This window comes from Thamnophis elegans, chromosome 9, assembly GCF_009769535.1.
Source record: "Thamnophis elegans isolate rThaEle1 chromosome 9, rThaEle1.pri, whole genome shotgun sequence".
Lineage (NCBI taxonomy): Eukaryota > Metazoa > Chordata > Lepidosauria > Squamata > Colubridae > Thamnophis > Thamnophis elegans.
In genome coordinates this window covers 8,374,866-8,383,493 of record NC_045549.1, presented here as the reverse complement: position 1 = coordinate 8,383,493, position 8,628 = coordinate 8,374,866, and positions in this window count along the sequence as shown.

Genomic DNA, 8,628 nt, shown 5'->3' with positions numbered 1-8,628 from the left:
CACAGCATGCGGCACCTGCGCGACTTCCGCCGAACAGCTGGGTGTTGCGGTTCCACCACAAAATCGCGCTTGAATAAACCGTGCTCGAATAAACCACGTAGCTGACATCATCAACAGGGCGACAACAGCACGGAGACAGAAGCACGCTGTAAATGCTAAACCTAAAATTAACCCCTAAACCTAACCCCCCTAAACCTAACCCTAAACCTAACCCTTAACCTAACCCTAAACCTAACCCTTAACCTAACCCTAAACCTAATCCTAACCCTTAACCTAACCCTAACCCTAACCCTAACCCTAACCTTTAACCTAACCCTAACCCTAAAGCTAATCCTAAACCTAACCCTTACCTTAAGTTGAATCGGCTTGCTTTCAAAGCGCTATTTAAAGCGCCCTTCTTTCTCCGCACTGGCTGTTGTCGTTCTGTTGATGATGTCAGCGACGCGGTTTAATCGGGCGCGGCTTAGTCGAGCGCGGTTTTGACGGGTCACGGGGTATTGCAGGGTGGTGGTACACACACGTGTGTTTATGCCCAACGAGGACGCCCGGCCCCATGCGCCGCGTACTGGTTGCAACAGGAGCCGGAACCCACCACTGGTAAACATACATTGTTTTTGCTGCATTAAAAAAAATACATCGAGGGTTTTCTATTCCCGAGGCAAAATTTCCCTTTTGACAGAGAACTCCGAAGAAGAAGAGCAAACAGCTTTTGCTTCAAAGATACCGCCTGACCTTCTCCGTTGTAATTTGATTCAATCCTTTAAAAAAAAAAAGTATTAATAGCTGTGAAGTCCCCGCTCTGATACAAGTTCAGCCACGCGTAAATTTAGAGTTGGCAAAACGGTTTGACAAAAGGGCGCACCTCTCCGCTTGATGGGGAGGGAAAATAAAGAATATATATTCAAGACGGCGAGAGTTGAAGCAGAGGTCAGCTCAAGGCCTACACAACCTCTTGAGCTTGGCAGGATTGTCTTATTTTTAAAGTAGCCGGTTTAAGTCAGGCAGGCGTTTCACATGGAGGCATGTGCTTGGGGAGAAGAATCGTGGTGGGGAATGTAAGGTAAGTGTTTGGAGAATGAATAAAAGGAAGGAATCGGGATTGAGAGCTGGAATCGCGGTCCTAAGCGGTACCGGTTGTTAAATGGGTTACCACATGACTACGCTTGATTGTTCTGACCGAGGCTTCCCCAAAAAGTACAAAGCACATTCCTGGTCCCGACAAAATCCCTTTTATTAAACGCATGGGAATTCCTCTCCTTCACATTCAGCAAAGGCTTTGGCAAACAGTCTTTCAAAGGTGAATTTATGACCGCAGACCGTATCTAACTTGGAAAGCTGCCATGTAAATATTGTCCAAACACAGTGCTGTGCAAAGAAAGACTGGGCACAGAGTCCCTGAGACTCACAAACAGGGCTTCACACTCCTGAAACGGACAAAGAGGCAGACGAATTGTTTCCTGCAAAAGCCCACTCCCCTTTTGCTCCACTTTTATTTCCTATGGGAGAGGCCATTCATCAATTCACCTGCGGCTTTACTCCAGTGGTGGGTTTCAAATTTTTTTAGAACCTATTCTGTGGGTGTGGCCTATTTTGTGGGTGTGGCTTGGCAGTCATGTGACCGGGCAGGTATGGCCAACTTGACATCACTCATGCACACTCAGTCACATGACCACCACCCCCAAGCCATGTTGCAAATTTTTTGGGAATTCCTATGAAAGGGGAGGGGGAAGAGTTCGAGTTTCGAGTTTCATTTTATTTATATGCTGCCCTATTCCCGGCGGGACTCAGGGCGGTGCACAAACCCAAGGAGGGAAAGGAAAAAACACAAAAACTACAAAAGTACAGGGTATTTAAAAACAACCAACAGCCACACGATTCAAGAGGGGAAGGGAACTCATCGACCCCAGGCCTGCCAACACAGCCAGGTTTTAACGGCTTTTCGGAAGGCCTGGAGAGAGGTGAGGGTCCGAATCTCCGCGGGGAGTTCGTTCCAAAGGGCCGGAGCTGCAACAGAGAAGGCCCTCCCCCGGGTAGTAGCCAGATGACATTGGCTGGTAGACGGAACCCGGAGGAGGCCTGCTCTGTGAGATCTAATGGGTGTTCGGGAGGTAATTGGCAGCAGGCGGTCTCTCAAGTACCCAGAGAGGGGAAAACCTCCCAAAAATAGACAACTGGAGGACTAAGGGCCAAAATTAGGGAGATCAGAGAAGGCAAGACAGAGGGGAATCCAGGAGAAAGCTATCACACGCTGGGGAGAGAACTTTGGGAGATCGGAGGAGGCAAAACAGAGGGGAATCCAGGAGAAAACTCCTGAGCTTGCCGCTGCTGTCCGGTGGATTGTGCCGCTGGACCTCTCCATGCTTCTCCGTTCACCACCTCCACTCCCAGGTATGGGACTTGACACAGAATTGGGCTAAGATAGTGCGGACTGGCGGGGGAGCGAGTGATGGAGCAGCTTGCGGACGGGGGGTGAACGAGGAGCGACAGAACAGGGCCGAGGCAGGCTATTCCGGAAGTTACTTCCGGGTCCATTTCACCATCCGGTTCTCCCGATCCGGTGCGAACTGGCAGAAACCCACCATTGCTTTACTCCCACGTCAACAGAGATAGATAGACAGACAGTCAGACAGATAGATATGGATATGGATATATAGATATGTAGATGTAGATGTAGAGATAGAGATAGAGATAGAGAGATATACATATAGATTAGATATAGAGATATAGATATATAGATATATAGATACAGATATAGAGATATAGATATAGATTAGATATATAGATATAGATATAGAGATATAGAGATATAGAGATATAGATATAGATATAGATATAGATTAGATATATAATATAGATATAGATATAGATTAGAGATAGAGATATAGAGATAGAGATATATAGAGATATATAGAGATATATAGAGATATAGAGCTAGAGATAGATATATAGATATAGATATAGATAGATATAGATATAGATTAGATATAGATTAGATATAGAGATATAGAGATAGAGATAGAGATTAGATATATAGATATAGAGATAGAGATAGAGATATAGAGATATATAGAGATAGATATAGAGATAGATATAGATATAGATATAGATAGATATAGATATAGATAAAGATTAGATATAGATATAGAGATATAGATATATAGATATAGATATAGATATATAGATATAGATATAGATTAGATATAGATTAGATATATAGATATAGATTAGATATATAGATATATAAATATAGTATAGATTAGATATATAGATATAGATAGATAGAGATAGAGATAGAGATATAGAGATAGATATAGATATATAGATATAGATATAGATAGATAAGATTAGATATAGAGATATAGATATAGATAAGATTAGATATAGATTAGATATAGATATAGATATAGATCATTCTTCAGTATTACCCCTTTACCTGTAAATTTTGGCTGTTGGGACTTTGCATTTCGTGGAATGAAATCTGCAGTTGCCAAGTAGCAAACTCCTGGCTTTTGTCAAATTCTTTGCTCGTGTTCTGGCAAAGAGCCCTGGAAGTCACTTCAGCCGTTGTGTAAGGTCAGCAGAAACACATCCATGCATAACCCATAAAACTAGCCTTATTTTACTATATATGTTTTACAGCAGCAATACTCTTATATATCCACGAAAATAGGAGGGCACTTCGATTCCCACCGCGGACGAAAGGTTGCAGAATCTGATGGAGATGGGCTGAAGTGGCAAAATTGGCTATTTTTTTTTAATTTTAATTTTATCAATTTCATATATACATTCACAATTATATGATCTCATAACTGTTATTAATAATATGTATTTATAACAATTTTTTTCCCTACAGTTGACAATATACTTGAAGATTGCTTTCTTACCATCCCATAGATCCATCTTATCTTACAACGGTCCTACTTCTTCTTCCCTCCCTCCCTCTTTCCTTCCCTCGTTTCTCTCTCCTGCTCTCCTTCCTTCCCTCCTTCCTTCCCTCCCTCCTTCCCCCTTCCCTCCTTCTCTCCTTCCCTCCTTCCTTCCCTCCTTCCTTCCCTCCTTTCTTCTCTCCTTCTCTCCTTCCTTTCCCCCTTCCTTTCCTCCTTCCTTCCTATTGGCTATTTTGATTAAAGAAAAGAATAACAGTACTTTTGTTTCCATGTGGAGAGGGCTTCTGGACTTTGCGCTTTATTTATTTATTTATTTATTTATTTATTTTATTTTATTTATTTTATTTTATTTTATTTTATTTTATTTTATTTTATTTTATTTTATTTTATTTTATTTTATTTATTTTATTTTATTTTATTTAGTTGTCAAACATGTACAAGATAGCAGGTATAAGTATAAGCATGGACATGAACAAGGGAAATGAGTACAAATAAATGGGGACAGGGACGGAAGGCACACTGGTGCACTTATGCACGCCCCCTTTACGGACCTCTTAGAATGGACTGAGGTCCATGGTAGACAGTTTTAAGGTTGAAGCTATGGGGGTTTGAGGTAGAGCATTCCAGGCGTTGACCACTCTGTTGCTGAAGTCGTATTTTCTGCAATCGAGTTTGGAGCGGTTTACCTTGAGTTTTCATCTATTGTTTGCCCGTGTATTATTGCGGTTGAACTGAAGTAGTTGTGGACAGGTAGGACGTTGAGGCAGACAATTTTGCGTACTACGCTTAGGTCATACCGTAGGCGGCGCAGTTCCAGATTGTCCAAACCCAAAATTTCGAGCCTGGTGGCAAAAGGGATTCTATTGTGAGCAGAGGAGTGGAGGACTCTTCTCGTGAATACCTCTGGACCTCGCTCAATTGTATTGAGTTCCATGCTTAATTATAATTAATTAATTAATTAATTAATTAATTAATACAACCTTAATACACTTCCATAATACACAATTAATACATTTGAAGGATTAATTAGTGCACTCCGAGCATTAATTAATGCTTGAAGTGGAAAAGAAAGAAACTTTGATTTTGGGTTTACAATTAGACTGAGAGATCTTATAGAAATGCTTGTTTATATTATTATGAAAAAGGAACACACAAAAAGTTGTGATTTTACGTTAATGTTTTATTTTACTGCAACAGAGAGTGTCGGAAGTCAATGTTTCTTTTTTTTCCTACCCTTCTTTACTTCCCTTCCCCTTCTCTTCCTCTCCACATCTTCAATTTACTTTTGCATTTTGCACCTTATTTTATTTTTTAACTTGGTAAAATGGTAAACTGGAAAAACCAGCCTTATTTATAACTGCTAACACCCATCCCTGCTGCACATGTTTCAGGCCCGTGAGAGAGTGTGAGTGAGTTTGTAGAGAGGAGCGCCCTGCAGTGGCCAAAATAATTCCCCCCCCCCATACCAAGATAAAACTGCAGGTTATTTTTAGGCTCAGCAATTTTTCAAGCCGTGGTTAAAAGTGGCCTTCAGATACTCTACACCAGGAGGGGAAGCTTGTCTGATAGTTAACAGGCCTATTACAGGGGCCACTGTTCAAGCTACATTCTGGTGAAACAGCATTATCATCTATCTATCTATCTATCTATCTATCTATCTATCTATCTATCTATCTATCTATCTATCTATCTATTGTATCTATCTATCTATCTATCTATCTATCTATCTATCTATCTATCTATCCATCCAGCCATCTATCTATCTTAGTCTTTCTATTGTATCTATCTATCTATCTATCTATCTATCATCTTATCATCTATCTATCTATCTAACTGTATCTATCTATCATCTATCTATCATCTATCTATCTATCTAACTGTATCTATCTATCTAACTGTATCTATCTATCATATATCTATCTATCTATCTATCTATCTATCTATCTATCTATCTATCTATCTATCTATCTATCTATCTATCTAAAATGTGTGGTGTTTTAGCATAACTCTGGAACACCTCCAGCAATTTCAACCAAACTTAGTACACAGATGACTTACTCTCTGGAAACAAATACTGTGGGGATAAAACACCCCTAATACCCCTTGGGGCAGTGGTGGTTGCAGGAGGTACGCCCTGGTACGGGCATACTGGAGCCTGCCGGAGCACCGGATACCGTTCAGGTACGATGCTCCGGAGGGCCCAACCGCCTGCCCGAGCTTCTTAGTGGTTTTTTAAGTCTTTGGCGCTTCCGCACCATGCACGGCGTGTATAGCGCCTGTGCGATGCTCCGCTGAGCAGCTGGAGCATTGCGGAGGGGCTAAGATGCATGCGCGTGCTGCACACATCCATGTGGATGCCGCCAGGTCCACCCACCCACTCACCCGCCTGCCCAAGCTCCTGACCGGTCTTTTAAGTCTTTGGCGCTTCCGCGCATGTGCATGGCGCGTACAGCACCTGCATGACACTCTGCCAAGCAGCTGGACTGTCGCGGAGGCGCTAAGATGCATACGCGCGCTGCGAGCGTTCGTCTGGACGCCGATCTGGAACCCACCACTGCCTCGGGATGTGTGTTCTGTTAAGATACGGCCTGTTGTGCCTTAAATGGCCTCTACTGTGCAGCACTGTGGAGTTGCCATGTATTCCACAAGGGGGCTCCCTCTGGTAAGGGGGAAAATCCAACATTAGAAATTGCGGTGTTGTTCATGGAATGAAGGTTGGGATAAATCAATACCTGGGCAGAGTGTGGTTATCAGCTAGTTATTCCTAAATTGCAAACATTACAATGCACAGGAATAATTTAGTTATTCCTAAATTGCAAACATTACAATGTCTGCTGCTGACTTCAAACACGCATGCATGTGCACACACCCATACATAAGCATACATACATGTATGAGAGTTTAATGATTGGCAGACTGCGAGTATGTAGCTTATTGGGGGTTTGTACTTGCTGCTGAGATCTACTCAAGAGCAAGAACAGCATTTAGATATAAAATGTGCACTTTATGGATTCAAATTAACACATTCCCACACACTGGGAGACTAATGGAATTTGCAAATCCCCTATTAACAAATTTTGCAAATACTGCTTCTCCTCGCTCAGAGCTATAACTTGCATACTGTATTCGCTGTATGCGGTTATTGGAAAAGAGACAGACGAAATCCTTCCTGGAGTTCAAAAGAAACTTGAGAGAGATTTATCTGGGAAGACAGCTGGACAATATCTGGCAGCATTGCGGTGTTGGGAGATTTCTGTCCCCTTAGGAATTGTACAAAACTCTCCCACCAAATTGGAGGGAGGGAACCAACAGAAGGGATCCTGTCTGTGGAACATGTGAAAATTGGAAATATTTGGCAAAAAAGGGTTTTGATGAATTGCAGTGTTATCGAAACAAAGATTATAGTCTATCTTCAATAGAGAAAATATTGGGATAAATGTCAAGAAGCTTACTTTTTTTCTTTTGAGAAAACTAACTGCTAGTTGCTGAATGTTAAAAGTGTTTGGATCATTTATCAGTTGAAAACGGCACGGGAAAACTTGGTTAGAAGCTATATTAGAAAATGTATCAGATAAAAGTTATGGTAATACGATCAGCAATAGTAGAAATATTGATGCTTATACAATTTTAAAACAATATTTTCTGTTTGTGATTATACACTTTCTTTTTCATGTTTATTTATTTATTTATGTTACTTTCCATTTCCATCAAACAGTGTGAGATCTGGGTACGGTTATTAAAACAGTCATATCCACATATTTGTTATTATATTGTCACAACACTAGTATTATATATTAATACAATTACTATAATGCATAACATCATCATCAATTCCCTCTACATTAACATTTCCTCTTTTTTATGTCTCCTTCTAATTTCTGTTTCTATTGTCTAACCATTCAATAAAATACATCCCACGTCAGAAAATATTCAGTTTCTTCTTTATCCTTAATAAGGAAGTGTTAATCTGTCAATTTCTGCACATTCTAGTATTTTCTTAATTACAGCCTCATGTCAGAGTTCCAAGTAGCATCCAAAATTAAATCAGAGTCCGAGGTAAAGGATTCCTCAAAGTTCCAATTATTAAGAGAGTCATTTTGGCACATCTGGAAAACCTGAATTTGAAAGCTTCCCAATTTTCCACACTCAGTTGAAAAGTTCAAGATCTTGCCCCCACACCCACAAGTCCATCACATGGTCCAATCTTCCATTGCCATGCTGGCAGTTCCACCCATCCAGTTCAGTTGCAGAGGCACAGAGACAAAGGATGACCTTGGCTTTCTAGAAAGAATGTTGTTATGGCTACCTATCCTCTAACTCCGTGCAATCCCCCCTCCCATTTTCCCACAATAGAAAATGCATAGTAGAATTATAGAATGTGTGATAGGCCAAAGGTCCAAAAGAAAGATGGGCTGTAGACCTTACAACGGTGTATCATTATTTTTCCATTGTGCACAAATATAATTCTAGCTGCAATTAATTGTGATTATACACTTTTCTGGTGTGTTTAATTAGATCTTCCTCTTCTCCCACCCCTTGAATTAGCAAAACCTTTTCCCCATTCCAGATGGGAAGGTCGCAAATGACCCCAGCATGCTGCAACATGTCGGTTGCCAAATTTTGACCCACAGTGACAAGTCTTAAATGCAAGGACACTTTTTTTACAGACGTATGTAACTTGCAGAGATCATTAAAGGAATTGATTGTAAGTTGACAACTACCTGAACAGGCTTTGAAACCA